The sequence below is a fragment of the Fukomys damarensis genome, unplaced genomic scaffold (genome assembly GCF_012274545.1).
Source record: "Fukomys damarensis isolate Sample0158 unplaced genomic scaffold, DMR_v1.0_HiC HiC_scaffold_2, whole genome shotgun sequence".
Taxonomy (NCBI): Eukaryota; Metazoa; Chordata; class Mammalia; order Rodentia; family Bathyergidae; genus Fukomys; species Fukomys damarensis.
The window spans coordinates 36225266-36240612 of NW_022900914.1; the positions used below are offsets into that span (position 1 = coordinate 36225266).

A 15347-nucleotide genomic window follows, 5' to 3' on the forward strand; every position below is an offset into this window, starting at 1 on the left:
TTTTTTTTTTTTTTTAGTAATGCCACCACCCAGTATTGTAATATTCTAATTATAGGAGAATGATGATTACTTACACACATCTGAAAAGTGTGAATAATATTTTCCTGTCTACCTCTTAGAATTATATGAAGGTGAAATGAGATGATACATACAAGCTTGCTGTATTAGCCATTAAGAGCAGAACATAGTTTAGACTGACAACATTGATATGGGGACAAAATTCAAAGGAACCAAGCAAGAATTATTTTAGCTAGGTCACCTCAATTTAACCTTTCCATTACTCATTCTTGCAGATCTGTAAACACAGGTATTCTCAACTCTTGACACAGAGAATTCTTAAGATATTCACAAGACATGCGAAATGGAAACAAAGTTTTGGTGAACAAGGAGAAGAGGGATTGAAGGGAGGGAAGGGGCATTCCAGGAAGAAGCAAGATATATCATGTATAGGTACAAATTTCCTATGATGAATTTTATCATTGTGTGTATCTAAAATGTACCAATAAAATAAAAGAATTAGCTTACTATAAAGGAGAGAAGATAAAGATTATGTAATATAATATATATGGACCATTCTGGAATTTTTTCAAAAAGCCTATAAAAGGACCTACAATAAATGGACCCATAATGTAAGAGTAGAATATTTCCCTAAAATTAAGGGCAAGTGCAGGTTAAGTAGGTTAACCAAAAAGTTCCAGGAAAATAAGGATAAAATTTTGGTCTGGTGAAAATATTAATTTTCAAGTAATTGTATTAAAAAGGTATTTTAGTCATCCAGGCATAACAAAACAATCAAACAGAAAAATGAAATTATTCTCAAACTTCTCCAAAGAACATTCAGTTCCAGTAGACAAGTACAATGTCTATGAAGTCCTCCTGTTAATAAAGTATGGCCCCAAATGCTCCTAATCCAGTCATAAAAACCCAAACTAGACATTTGTTAGTACACAAGGACTTGGAGAGAACATTGATGAGCCTATCCTGAAATAAAGAAATATATGAAGGTAAATGCCACGCAAAAAGAGAAGAGTCCAAACTCACAAATGGAGAAATGATAGAGTGACTGTTGACTAGCAAAATACAAGCCTTAGATAATATTGAAATCTCAGTTTTGGAGACTGAGTTTAAATGTTTTGTAGCTTGATGATATTAGAATAATGGCATTAAACTGGGGACATTTTCACTTTTCTAAAGTAAATCTAACCTTGCTAAATTTGAAGCTTATTCTAAAACATAACTTTCAGCACCTAATATTTTGTTAATATTTCACTTTTAAGCTTAGATGTATATTTTTAAAAGTAATAACAAAACATAAAAAATTTTGCTTAAAATTTAGAAAATTCCTTTTTGTCCATTAACTTGAAGTCAACTAACTTGAGCATTTTTTATAAAAAGCATGTAGAGCAGCTGAGTATGCAGCTCAGTGACAGAGCATTTGCCTCCCATGTGCATGCGAGGCCCTAGGATCAGTTTCCAGCACCATGAAAAGTATTAAAATAAAGATAAATAAATAAAAAAGCATATAGAGTGGCATCTCATTTTAATAAAACTGTTTCACAGATGTGAGTATATATGTGTATCTAGAGGTATTTTGTTGCAAGCAGAATAGTGGACCCCCAATGACGTCCACCACTTTTATCCCAAGTCTAAAACTATTTTGATTCATGGAAAAGAGGAATTAAAATTGTAGATAGAATTAAATGTATTGCTAATCATCCGACTTTGAATTAGACAGGACTAAGTGATCAGGCCTAATATAATCAGAAGGGCCCTTAAATTGGAAGAGGGAGGCAGAAGTTCCGAGGGATGCAATCTGTAAAGGTCTCCACTCATTTTCACTGTATTCAGAAATGAGAGCAACACAGCCCAGGAAGGGTGCAGCTTCTAGTGCAGGTAAAACAAGAAAGCAGAGGCTGCAGTGGAGGCTCTAAAAAGGAAGCCCATACCTTGGATTATTTAGCCTCACGAGATTTAGTAACTAAAGAACTTTGAGATAATAAGTTTGCACTGTGTTAGGCCAATAAGCCTGGGGTAATGTGTTTTTCAACTTGTTTCTATGTAAAGGAACATATAAGATTGATGTTAAACTCAAGTTAAAGATTTAGATTGATAATATGTAGACAATTTTAGTATTTATTTTCCTAAATAATTTAAATATAAATTAATATGTCATTTCTATTAGAAAGTCACACATACACAAAATAGATACACTTTGACAGATTTGTGAGAAATGACAATTGAATTAGTTTGTTTAATCTAGTATTTTCAAATTATATTGGAATGTGTTGTAAAAAAAAGTTCTTTGCAATTGAATAGAATCTAGTGTACTAATAATGTGCCAGTACCTGTAGTCCCAGCTACTTGGGAGGTTGAGGACAAGGTCTCACTATATTGCCCAGGCTGGAATGCACTGGCTTTATTGATTATGCCCAAACTAATGGTTATCCAATATTTTTCAGGTACTAACTGTTTCTTACTCAGTACTGCTTATTCAGCAGTTTAGGTGTGATCTGGGATTGGCAACAATTATAAATCAGATATATTCACCATCCCTTGTAAAAGAACCACCTACCGAAGGGTGTGTGTGAACTTGTCTGAATGCATGTGAAGAGAAAGATATCTAGTCTTAGTTCCTTTATTTTCTGTATATTATCCGTAACTACAGGAGAAAGATTTTGTGACAGCTAGCTAACGGTCAGTCTTTATAATACTTATATGAATGAAGCCTATTAAATGAATTTATCATCTTTTACTTGCTGATATGGTTATTTGCTAAATTATGCCCAACAGCAAGTGGAACATTAGATAAGAACACACAAGATCTGGTCAGAGAATCCACAATGTTTTGAATTCCTTTTCCTTCAAATTCTTTAGCTGGTCTTTGGAATACATGCTGCTATAGAAATAAAAATAGGAGGCCGTATTCTGATGAACACATGCACGTAAAAGGGAAAATAAGTAATTTTTCTTTGAGTGTGGTATGGAGGCTTATCTCTATCATCGCTTAACACCTAGACGGAGGCACACATTTGCGTTTGAAAATCCTTTAAGAGCAATAGATTCATGGGAAAAAATAATGAACTGAAAAAGACTTGATCCTGCTCTGAAGAGTAGTGTTGGATATTGATATTTAATTTAAACAAAAATGTTAATCCTGCCGAACTAGCACCTATGGAAAAAGGGTATTATCTTGGTTGAATTTTAATAATTATTTTGATTTGGCAAACAAGTACTTACTGAAAATTTTAAAGGCACATTTCCATTTCCCTGGATGCCAGGGAAAATTGTTTATATTCTTGCCTTTCTCCGTTTCCAGTCTTTTTCCTTTGTTCTCTTTAAAAAATTTTAGCTGTAAGGCATTATACTGTTATTTTTGCTGAAGTTAAGCGGAAACTGAGCCTGAGATATTTATTTTTGTGAAAAGCAGAAAATAATAATTGAAAAATCATAACAAATGCTTACAAAAAATATATTTCCCTTGCTGAATTCTGGGCATCTTTTTTTTCTGCTTTGCTGCTTCTATTACTTTCCCAAGGTATGACAGGCCTGATCCTTACAAGTGAACAGAATTCTTATGTGATCATTTGGCAAAATAAATATTCAAAAAAGGATAGTCCCACTTTGGTGGATATCTTCACGCATATTTGGATTGGACATCACAGTTTTCAAAATTTAAGAGGATATACTAACTTGGATAAAAACATATTTATGGGGTTCAGAAAAAATGTAGAAGCTAAAGGGCTTGATTTTCTTGGCTGGCAAAATATATTTTATGTAATTCCAGAGTTGAAGTAAAGATAAATGAATATCCCCATGGTGTAATCACCTAGTTGAAAAATCAGGTGACTTCAGTCTTCAAATTCCCTTTTAGCACAGTAAGTTCTTTGTGTTTTTTTATATCTTGGTTGGTAGATGAGTCAATGTTAAATGGTCATTCATCATTTACCATATAAAAGAAAAGCTATTACCTGAAACTCATTTTTACAGTTGCAGGCAAACAGAAATAATCATTTTCAAGGACCTAAAGCTGTTTCTTGAAGAATGTCATCATTTTATCCTTATTTTACTTACTATTTACTTATATATGAGCCAGTGTTGAGAACTGCACCCTTCAAGTTCTAGCTATAAAGAGTTTCTACCAGTTTCCTGCTGTTACAGTGAGGAGAGGAAATTGGACTTTCTAGAAACCAATTTTATCTTTCAGGCAGACTCAAAGAAGGAGACCAAAGGTGCAAAGGCTCCCACCATGGATCAAGTTGGTAGGCAATTGAGTGACTGCTAGAGTGTCTCAGTGTGGTATGTTACTGCACTGTTCTCAGTGTACTCCTAATTCTTTCAAGCCTTGCAGGAATTGTCATTGTAAATTTGTGGACTCGATTTACATAACCACTGAGGCCTGTTCTGTTAATGAAATGAAAACTGCTAAGTTTAAAAAGATTTAACAATATCCAAACTAGGTGGACTATGGTCTTCATGAGAATCAATAAGAGAGACTTGAAAAGATATAAGCAGTCTTTAGAACAGACATCTCAGTGATTTAGAAAGCATGGAAAAGCTCAAAAGTCACATAGAACTGTTTTCAAATCTTTCCCCCATTATTTAGTAACAGCCTGGATATAGCAACTTCTTAAATATCTTCTGATTTTTTTTTCTTGTGTTCATAAACATGATGAATAAGAACAGATACATCATGGAATAGTTGTGAGTGTGAAATAAAACATATGTAAAAGGACTACTCAACTGGATGATATGCCACAGAAGCGCAACAAATGCTAGCACATTTCTTGCTAATTACTTCTAGGTCAAATAATTTTTTGCTGGAATTAGAGCAGCCTACCCTATTGCATCATTTATCACAGCATCTGTCCAAATTTCTTCCTTCTTTCCTTCTCTGATTAGCACAGCCTGATCAGTCTGGATCCAGAGGCCCTGAGGTTTCTTTCTCTTGAAGTCTAGAACTGAGTTAGGTATGAGCAGGAATCTCTTTTCCCAAGACCTTTCTGCACCTTAAAAATTCCTCCCAAACCATAGTATTCATCAAGGAGAAAGGAAAAGAGAAAGTTGCATTTAGGTATTCTTCATTTTTCATGTTCCTCTTCAAATGCTGAGAGCCTAGGCTCCACAGCCCCATTGTAAATCAGTAACAAAGCCCTTGAGAGGAAAGTAAGCATTTAATGCTCAGTGAAGACGTACTCATACTATAGCTGAAAAGTAGTTGTTCTTTTAGAATCAATTACTTGGGAAAATACAGAATGAGAAAAAGTTGCATGAAATTATTAACCTTAATAAACACATCTGTATTTTAGTTTTCAGAAGAACATCTTTGTACACTTGAAAACTGGAGGTAGTGATGCATCGGCTCAAGAGACCTCTTTATTGAGCCTCCGGGCACTTGTTGGTCTGTGTGCCCCGTGGACCAATTTTGCAGCACTGTCCGAAAGATGGCCCTCACCTCATGGCTTCTACTCTGGGAGACGGAAAGCTACTGGAGTGTCTATACAAGGTGCCATTTTACAGAGATTAAGTTGGAGGTACAAGAAACTGACTATAGCATTTCATGCTTTATGCGATTTTGAGGTCCAGCAGTAGGTGGTGGTGGTAGAAACAAAAATTAGTTGATAGCAATGCTTTTTTTTTTCACTACCTGAATGTTGAAAGAAAAAGACTAAAAAACTAGTGATTGGATGATTTAAAGATGGATGGTAGGCACAGTTGGCTTTGAGGAAAATATGAGCTTTATTAACTCGTGTGTGGGGTGGAATTGGTAGGAAGCATGCTAACCAGGCAATCATTTCTGTGAAAGAAATAACTGAAACAGAAATAAAAATGTACTCTCTAAGACAAAGAAGGAAAAGCTAGAACAGTTGAAAATGGATTTGGAGTCTAGCAGAGTGAGCCAACATTTTCTTTTCTTTTTTCTTTTTTTGGTACCAGGAATCAAACTTAGGACCTTGTGCTTACAAGACAGGTGGCAGAACCATGCTGCTAAATCCTCAGACCTCAACATTTTCTATAAAGAGGCAGAGAGCAAATATTTTAGGCTTTGTAGTCCAAGTACCTCTGTTGTAACTACTCGACTGTGATGTTCTAGCACAAGAGTAGCTATGGGCAATGTGTAAATGAATCGGCATGGCTGTGTTCCAATAAAAATCTATTTGCAAATACAGGTGACAAGCTGGTGACTTAGCTTTTTGATGTATGTTCTTTCACTGTGTTTTCTTAGAATCTAGCACAGGAGGTTCTTAACAGACATGGGTTGAGTCAATAGCATAGTGGAATGACTATATCCATTTATTGGTGCAACAAGGAAAGCCAAGAACATGTTGAGAGTTATGCAGATGAACAATAAAGATCATATGCCCTAGGCAAAAATCAAGAAAAAGAGTATGTCAAAGAAAAAAATAGTCTGGCAAAAATGATGTCTCTGTTAACACATTATAAAGAATATGAAGTTATAAAAATTACCTTTTCATCAATTAGTAACAAGTCAGATCTTGCAGTATAAAAAATCAGAATGACAGATCACAGGAATATTATCAAAGTAAGGATATAACCACACAAAACAAACCAGAGTATTTGGGGGGAAGTACCTTTGTGAAAGTCTGCATGGTTTAACCACAATAGTTACTGTCCTTAACTTTTTAAAAATATTTTAATAAAAAAGATCTAATTTTAGGCGTCATCCAAAAATCTGTGGGTTAGTCTTATAAATCTAATCTAACGTGATAAATCTGCTTTTAAGGGAGAATCAAATTTTTTTGACATGGTGTAGATAAAATAGCTGGCTTGGATGATTTTTAAAGTAGTTCTGTTGATATTTGTCAAGAATCTTATTTTAGCTGGTTTTTTTCTAAATTTATTAGCTTAACTTCTGTGAATTTCCAACTATTTTATGAAGCTGATTATCAAGAGCATGATTAAAATATTTTCTTTTTACTATTACCTTCCAACAATTACTTTTTTCTTCCAGATTATCCCACACAGATGTTGGAATTACTCTATTATGATTTCAAAGAAAAATTTCTTCTCTAAACATTCTTATTCCAAGGTAAATTGATGGATTTCTAATGAATAAATTTCAGGAGCAAAACATTGGTATGTTTATACTTCCGAGTATTAAATTTTTTCACTTTTAACTGTATCCACCTTTTATTCTAAGATGATGCAGTCATTTTTAACAATGGGAAATTATTATTTTTTGTGCAGTGACGATCATCTTTGTATCATTTGGTACCTAGTGCGTTTAGTTTGTTATGCCTATGCAAGTGGGGAAAAAACAACACCATAAACATGTCTAATCATGTCACTGAAGCTTTTCTTGGAATAATTGGAGTATGATGATGGAGCAGGGAGAAAGGAGGGAATGGAAATTGAGGAAAAGGGTCTCAGCCTGAATTTTCCAAATTGGCTATTTATCTGGTTAATTCTTCATCTTTCCTCATCACCATGTCTGAATTGAGAAAATCTTCCTAATGATAATAAACTATGTCAAGAACAGATGGCTGATTTGATGTGATGAAAATAGCTATGTCAATTGTGGGTATTTTTTTCCTTACCCACTTTGCTTTTCATCACTCTGGGGTTGGTGGTTCATGTTTTTTTTTTCTTTCTTTTATAGAATATACCCTTAGCCCAAGATAATGCGGTAACTCTCTCTCCAAAAGCAGTTTGGACAATTTTTTCTAAAAAATTCAGAAGTGGCTTTTTAAAAAGTGATTATCGCCTTTCTTTGCCTTTTCAGATTTAGTTAAGTTACTTTTTGAAGGATCAGTTTACAACAAATGTTTAGTGTCAGGAATTTTACAGTTTCATGGGCCCTGACAGCTTGGCATGAAAAGAGGTGGCATTATGTCAATTGTAAATGAGTATGCTATTTACATACTAATTAAACTTTGCACTAGTGGGGTGAAAGAATGTCATTTGGAGTACCCCAGTTGTTCTGTTTATATTATTGTTGTCTATTTAAACCATCTATTGTTTGGCATGTCATAGCCTCATCCCCTAAATGCCATTTAATAACCTTGGAATACTTTAAAAATATTACCTCAGGCCTGGCAAATCACACAGAATCAGTGTATCTAAAAGCAAAAGACATTCCCCAAATCATCCTTGCTTCATAGTAGCACCTAATTTGATCACAATGGTATAACAGTTAGCTTTTATCAATTACTTTCTATATGCCTGACCTTCTGCTAAACAAGGTTTGGCGTCTTAATTCATTCCGTCTTCAAAATAAAATGGGACTATTTCTCGCAACCTTTTCACTCGTGAGGACATTGGAACTGTACAGGCTGTAAGTGAAGAGCTCAGGACTCTATCCAAGCTCTTACCTCCCATACCACCTTGCTTTCTGGTTGGCCATACCCACTGACCCATCAAATGTCCCACTGCTGTCAGATGTAGACAGGATATTAAAATTATATCAAGATAAAAGATGTCACTTATTGTCTTGATCCATTTATTTATGGAAAAGTTAAATAAAAAACATATAGGCATACTATACTGCATATTATTCCTCATTTACATCATTGATATACCATTATTATAGGCATATAGACATATTACACAGCAAACCTTTCCTCATTTACCTCATTAGTGAATCATGATTACAGGATCACAACATGTACACGTTCCCCACTACCTGTCAGGTATGTTTTACCCTGTATAGACCAAAGCAGGCTCTCCCAGTGGTGATACATTTACACAGAGTTTCACATGTGCTCTCTGAGCCTGATCGGGAATACTGATAGTGTCTGTTAACCTATAAAGTGAAAAGAGGGAGCAGTCTACTGAGCTATTTTATTCTCTTGTTTCACATCTATAGGAGGTAATTTATTGGATTTGGCTAAAGACATTTTTATTTTCTCACTGGAGAAGGAGCAGAACTAAGGTTATGTCACACCTATGAGGGAGCTGCTACAATAAGATTTGCAGCCATAAAGAACAAGATCAGAACCTTTGCTGGCTGGAGGTGGAGGAAGGAACCCACCAATCACGCAGAAATTTATACTCCAGATTGAGAGTGCAGGATTGGCACTTCTTGGCATTGTCAACTGGGTGCTGGTCTGTACCTTTGTCTTTAAAAATGACACAAACAAAAAGTATAGGTAGTTGACATTGAAATAACTTGCCAGGAGAGGGTTGAACATATGATCCCTTGATAGCTTTTTCCTCACTATTTTTAGCAATCTTCAAGGTTAAAATAATTCCATGATGGAGTAAAAATTCCAGGGGAGGGAAAGAAAGAGGAATATACTATAGTTCCCCATAATTCCAACTACCACGCCACATTTCATGAAATGTGACTCAGTTTTGCTCCACAAGCATGCCAATAGGGGGAAAAAAATCTAAAATTTGAGCTGATAACTCGAATGGTTCCAGAGATATCAACTTGTGAAAAGTCACAATTTTGCATTGTGCTGAAAAGCCACCTTACAATGCAGGGACTACCATCACTCTTTAATATCCAGCAGAGTTCCCCGCTGTGCTTTGTCAGTCAGTAGCAACATCCAAGTCTTCCTGTAAAAGTAATTCACACTTTTTTCACAACACTGTTGCTTTAATTACCACTGAACTCTGCTGATGCTCAGGCAGGCCTGGCAGGACCAAGGGAGGGTCAGAGCCACAAAAGAAGCAAATAGCTTTTTTCCTCCTTACTTTATTATTAACAAACCATCTTTGATGGAAATGTTCCTAGTTCTGAGGCCTAGACTTAACTCTGGGTTTCCTTGGTGAATTCATTATGAAAAGACTTGCCAGGAGAGAGAAGAGAAAGTGAGAGAGAGAGACAGAGAAACAGAGATAGACAGAGAGACAGAGACAGAGACACACACACGTGTTGGTGGGGAGAGAGAACAGTGTATAGAATCCGAATTAGAAATTAGAAAATTTGGTAAACAACAGACTTAGCTGTTTAAAACTGGCAAATAATTGCATTTGTCATATACCTTTTATTTTCTGTAAATGAATTTAGGTTTCATACAGTACAGTTTTGCTGGACGAATATCAGTTCATCTACTTATTTCAAGATTAGTTGACACAGTAAATCATATATCAAAGAAAATCACAGAAGTGCCAAAATCTGCCAGTACATAAAAGTAATAGAGTCTATGCTTTATAAATAATATGACAGCAATATTATAGGTGCAACATGTGTATAAGACACTTTCTATTCTACAGAACAAAATATGCTCCAATAAAACTATTCCTCTGAAACTAACTTTCACAGTCTCCTCCACATAGAATATGAGGGTGCATATCAGTAATTTCCGAATATTTTAGGATAGTGGGAGGTTTGTTGTATTTAGTAAATGAATTAAAGAAATGTTAAGTTTTATTTTTGGTTCTAAAATTCCATATTTAAAAATGTAATTTAAATTTACACTGTAGGCTTTTCTATACATCACCAAGTAATTAACGCTGTTATTGTTTATCATGTACTGATTCATGACATAATTTACCACAGATAGGCAGAATTTTGATGGAAAATATGGTGCCAGGATAAATTAATTAGAATAGGTGAAACAAACAGATCCTGCTGCGGACCAAGTGATTCAACAGATCCAAAGTTCCCTATGATCTAGTCTTAGAGTTTTTATTTTTATTTATTTATTTATTTATTTTCTTTTATTGAGTTTATTGGTACATTTTAGGTATATAGTACAGTTACATTCATTAATGGGATCTTGGACCTTTACATGACAGGTCTTGGTTCTTATTTTTTCCCCTTGTCCCTGTCCTCCCTTCACCCCCTCCTGCCCTCCCCCATTTACAAACACTTTATTTCCATTTTTAATTTTGTCATATTCTTTTCTTTTCCCTTATTACCTTTCCCCTAGTCTTAGAGTTTTCAAATAGACATCTTTACTAATATGTATGTATATTCTACACTTCAGCGGTTCTAAAATTTGCTTGACCATCAACATTCCTTGGATGGGAATTTGGAAGATTGTGAACACTTGAGAAGTAGAGGTGTAGAACCTGTAATTCTAAAAGACAATTTTTGCTGTCTCAGGTAATATACTGTTTGTAATGTATTTGGAAGAGTTCTTGCCTCAGACTTTTCTGTTTCCTCACTTTTAGTGCCTGTTTCCTAACATCTTCTGTGAAATCTTACTAAGTTTTGAAGGCCTAGTTCTAAGTAAACAAATCAGCATTTACTTTCTCCAACTCATCCTGATGATATTAAATATCTTTCCTAAGATTTAAACTTTCTCTACTTACATTGCAGCCATTCATATTTTGCCCTTATTTTATCATCTATTTTTATTAAAATACATAACTCTTCAGGATATAGGCATCTTTCCTCAAGTTTATATTGTATATAACATGATGCATTTTGCCTGTGCATTGAATCTCTCAGTTTAGCTTTATGTTATATGTAAGACTATAAATGGAGTTGAAACGACTGCTCATGTTCATACATGACCCAGGCACTATGAGGTAGATTTAATTTTCCAAACATGGCCACACTAGTATATATTTCAGTCCACATGTCCTCTGTATTTGTTAAGAAATATATTGAGAATGATTCACTGAGAAGTTGAACTTATCTTCTTTGGCCTTAAACCCAGGCAACTTTGTGTACTTGCTTCAACTGAAAGCAATGTGGTAGAAGTGATTCTTTCATGGTTTCTGTGCCTAGGTCATGAAAAGGTGACACCGTGCCCTCCACCTGCCTTGCAAGCACAAGGTCCTAAGTTCGATCCCTGGTACTGCCAGAAAAAATAAAATAAATAAATAAATAAATAAAATAAATCATGATTAAGACGAGTCTCCGGGCCTGCAGGCCCAAACAATTGTTCTGGGACCCTAAACATCGTATACAGCAGAGAGATATCATTTCCACTGTACCCTATTATCTGATGTTCAGAATCCATGAAGGTAACACATGGCCATTTTATGCTCCTGTGTTTGGCTTATTTAGAAGTACAAATTGTAACACCCGTTTTGGCCTCTAGAGACTCCAATTTGATGAAGTTAAACTGCATTTTTACTCTTACAGAGTTTATCTTCTATGATTAAAACAAGAAAAGAGAAAATTTTCATCTTGCTAGTCAGAACTTTCTGTTTTGTTAAACAGCTTTATTGAGGTATAATTCACATATGCTAAAGCTTTACAATTTGGTAAGTTTTGGCATATAAATACACCTATGAAGCCATCACCATGGTCAAGATAATGAGCTCATCCATCACCCCAAGTGTTTACTCCAGGCCTTTTCCAATCCTTCTATCCTGTTCCCAGGCCACCACTGTTCAGCTTTCTATAAATTTATATTCATTTGCACTTTCTTCCATTTGATATAAATTGAAATCAAACACCATGTATCCTTCTACATTTGGTCTGGTTTACTTTACTGAGCATAATTATTGCTCAATTCATCTATTTGCGGCACATTGCACTTGCCATTCCTTTTTATTAGTGAGGACTATTTATTGCATGGTTATAACATGTTTTATCTACCTGTAGGAATTATTTCCAGCTTTTGACTATTACAGATACAACTGCTGCTATGAACATCACATGTAAGTCCTTTGAGTGGTGAATAAAAAAGGACACTTTTACTTTTCTTGAGTAAATACCTAGAAGCAGAATGTCTTTCCCTCTATACTGCAGCTCAAAAATTGTGTCAAGAGTGTAAAGTGAGGCATTCCTAGGGCTGACCTTGTTTGTTTCCACCTGTCAGCTATCACTCTGTTTCATCGCTTAATATCCATTCACTTGAAAGTTGTGTGTTTGTGTGTGTGATGAATATGCACTCTTGTATTCTCTCAATTTTAGTTGTTTTAGGTGGCAGAATAAATATGGCCCTTTACCTTGATACTATATCATTTTTTTAATTCCTCACATGTAAAGGGTTGATTAAGAGAAATGTTTTAAAAATGCAAACAAGCAACAGTGTCATGGAGTAGAAGGATATTTGGAGTCTCAGCATGGTTTTGACAAAGGATTCTGCCAGTTAACAATGTGGATTTGAACATGTTACATATCTTCTTCAATTCCTAGTTTTCTTATATCTGTAACAATAACAGTGGCAGGAGAAACAATAATAATACCCATTTCATAAGGTTGGTATATGTTTAAGAAGACAACTCATGAAATGTACCAAGCCCAGCGTCTGGAACATCATAAGCTCTCAATAAAATGCTACTGATTAATATTGATTTAATTTTAGGGCAGCTAAATGAGAAATTGTGTCAAATCCTTAGATGAAAGGAACATGGCAAATAGCTATAATACCATTGTATTAAGTACTTAGTAACAAAGGTGGTTCCTCGTGCACTCTGAATAAAGTCTCTGGGTTTCATTCTCTTTTCCAAATCCCATCATTAGAGAATTGACATTCTGCAAACTTTACACACAAAAGCTTCAAGAAATTCAGTCAAATCATGTTAGGGATCTTGGAAAAGAATTTAAAAGTTCGGTCAACAGAAATGATCCTCTCAGAGAAACTTGTTCCATGCACTAGGGCTGAAGGAAAGTAGAAATCATATGGAGCCTAATGCGATTTTATAGTGAGTTTATGAGGGAGACTCTGTGTATTGAACTGATCATTTTCTGATTCAGCAAGCTGTATGGCTAGCTGAGTAAACTGAGGCAGAGAACTAGCTTCTTAGATTCATTTTACCGGTGAATTAAGCTTTTGATCAGGACAATATTGAATGTTACAGAGTAAGTGTTCACAATCCAGCTGAGGAAGTTCCTTGGTCTTTTGGTCTCTTGACCCAGTAAGGAGGACTAAAAAGGGTCAGAAAAGGAACAAAATGGGCCAAGCAAATCATAGGGCTCAGACTAGGGATAGCTTTACACCCTGAAACGGCTTTACGCTCCAAAAGCAGCTATGCTGCTTTTCTGTATATTCATGTGAGCAAGTGAAAAATTAAGTGAGGTCACAAAATTTTGCTTTTGTTTTGTGATAATTTGAATTTTTGTGTTTGTTCTGGTACATACAGGCACTGCAGAATGAATAAGACTTTGAAAGGTCTTTAACTGATCAAAAGTGAGAAAGGTTAGCGTTAAATACCCCAGCCACTCTTTGGGACTCTTACTAAAAGTCTCACTGTACCCAGTTCTCTGAAACAAACGGGGCCACCTGGAGCCCTGCAGTGCTGGAGGATAGCGAAGCCCCAAAGAAAGACTCTTGTGCTAGAACAGGATATATGGATTGTAGAAAGACATTTTAAAATACTATTTTGTGTAATTCTGTTTTTGTACATAGACAAAAGCTGTCCTTAACATTCAGCCCTGTGCTTTACTGAGCCTATTTTGTTCCTTTTCTGGCCTTTCATAGTCCTGCTTTTATTGAATCCAGTGTCTAAAGAACCAAAGAACTTCCTCAACTGGATCCTGAGCACCTACCACATAGACTATATTCTGCATACACTAAATCTTCAAATTTCCTGCCCAAATAGCCCCAAACCCACCTCCAGGGCCTGTGTAGATTCTTCACTGGGCTCATGCTTCTGGGATTCACCTTACCATAGTCCCTGCACCTGAGACTCTGGAATGAACCAGCTGTAGAGATCTCAAAAGATATATGTGCGCACATGTGAAGAACCTCATAGTATAGGGATAGGGGAACAGGGTGGATTCCCTCTTCTGACATAGTTTCAGTATCAAACTCCAAAGAGCCCAAAGATTATAAAATGAAACTTGTACATATGTGTTGTGATTACAGAGTATTATGAAGAAAAACACCTATTTTATTATTTATTTATTTTGGAAAAACACCTATTTTAGTCAACAGTTTACTAGTTTAATTTGTAATGAATGTATTTCAACATACAGTAGGCAAGCTTCTACTTGTGCTCCTCCCCCAGGTTCTTCCAGTATTAGAAATGGCCTTGACTTTGTGACTGTATCTCTTATGGGCTCTTCCTTTTTTCTTTTGATTACCTCCTTCGCTTAATAAAACGGAAAGATAAAGCAGGGGTCACAGGAATAAAACACTGATCTACTTCTCCCTCAATGTGATAGTATTTGATAGTGTTTCTCCCAATGCCATCTGGTGAGACCGGGAAACATTCCTTCTTCTCTTCTTTGTGAGCCTTTACTCCTTCAAATTGCAGCTGATAATTTTTCTCTTGTTGGGAAACAGTGCTTTGAAATAGCAGGGAAGAAACAAATTTTCAGTCTTTTAGTACTGGATTTCAAATCTAGTCTTCCTTACCTGTAACTATGTTGCCTCACTCAGGTCACTGATCATTTCTGAGCCTCAGCCTATCAGTAAATGGGTTTATGATAGTATTCTATAGGAAGAATTATGTGGTGTAGCTGATGAACGGAACCTGTGTGTGCATCTCTGATTGAATCCCAAGATCAGCACAAGCCTATATATATATATGTA

General features: G+C 35.5%; 1 long non-coding RNA gene across 2 annotated transcripts in view; it reads left to right on the forward strand.

The window, feature by feature from the left end:
- The window catches only part of LOC104856460, a 340761-nt gene that overhangs the window by 315189 nt on the left and 10225 nt on the right, over positions 1-15347 (forward strand). For both annotated transcript variants that reach the window (XR_004517431.1, XR_004517430.1), the window contains 2 exons: positions 5307-5531; positions 6971-7048. This is a non-coding gene — a long non-coding RNA (uncharacterized LOC104856460). The remainder of the gene's footprint in view (positions 1-5306; positions 5532-6970; positions 7049-15347) is intronic.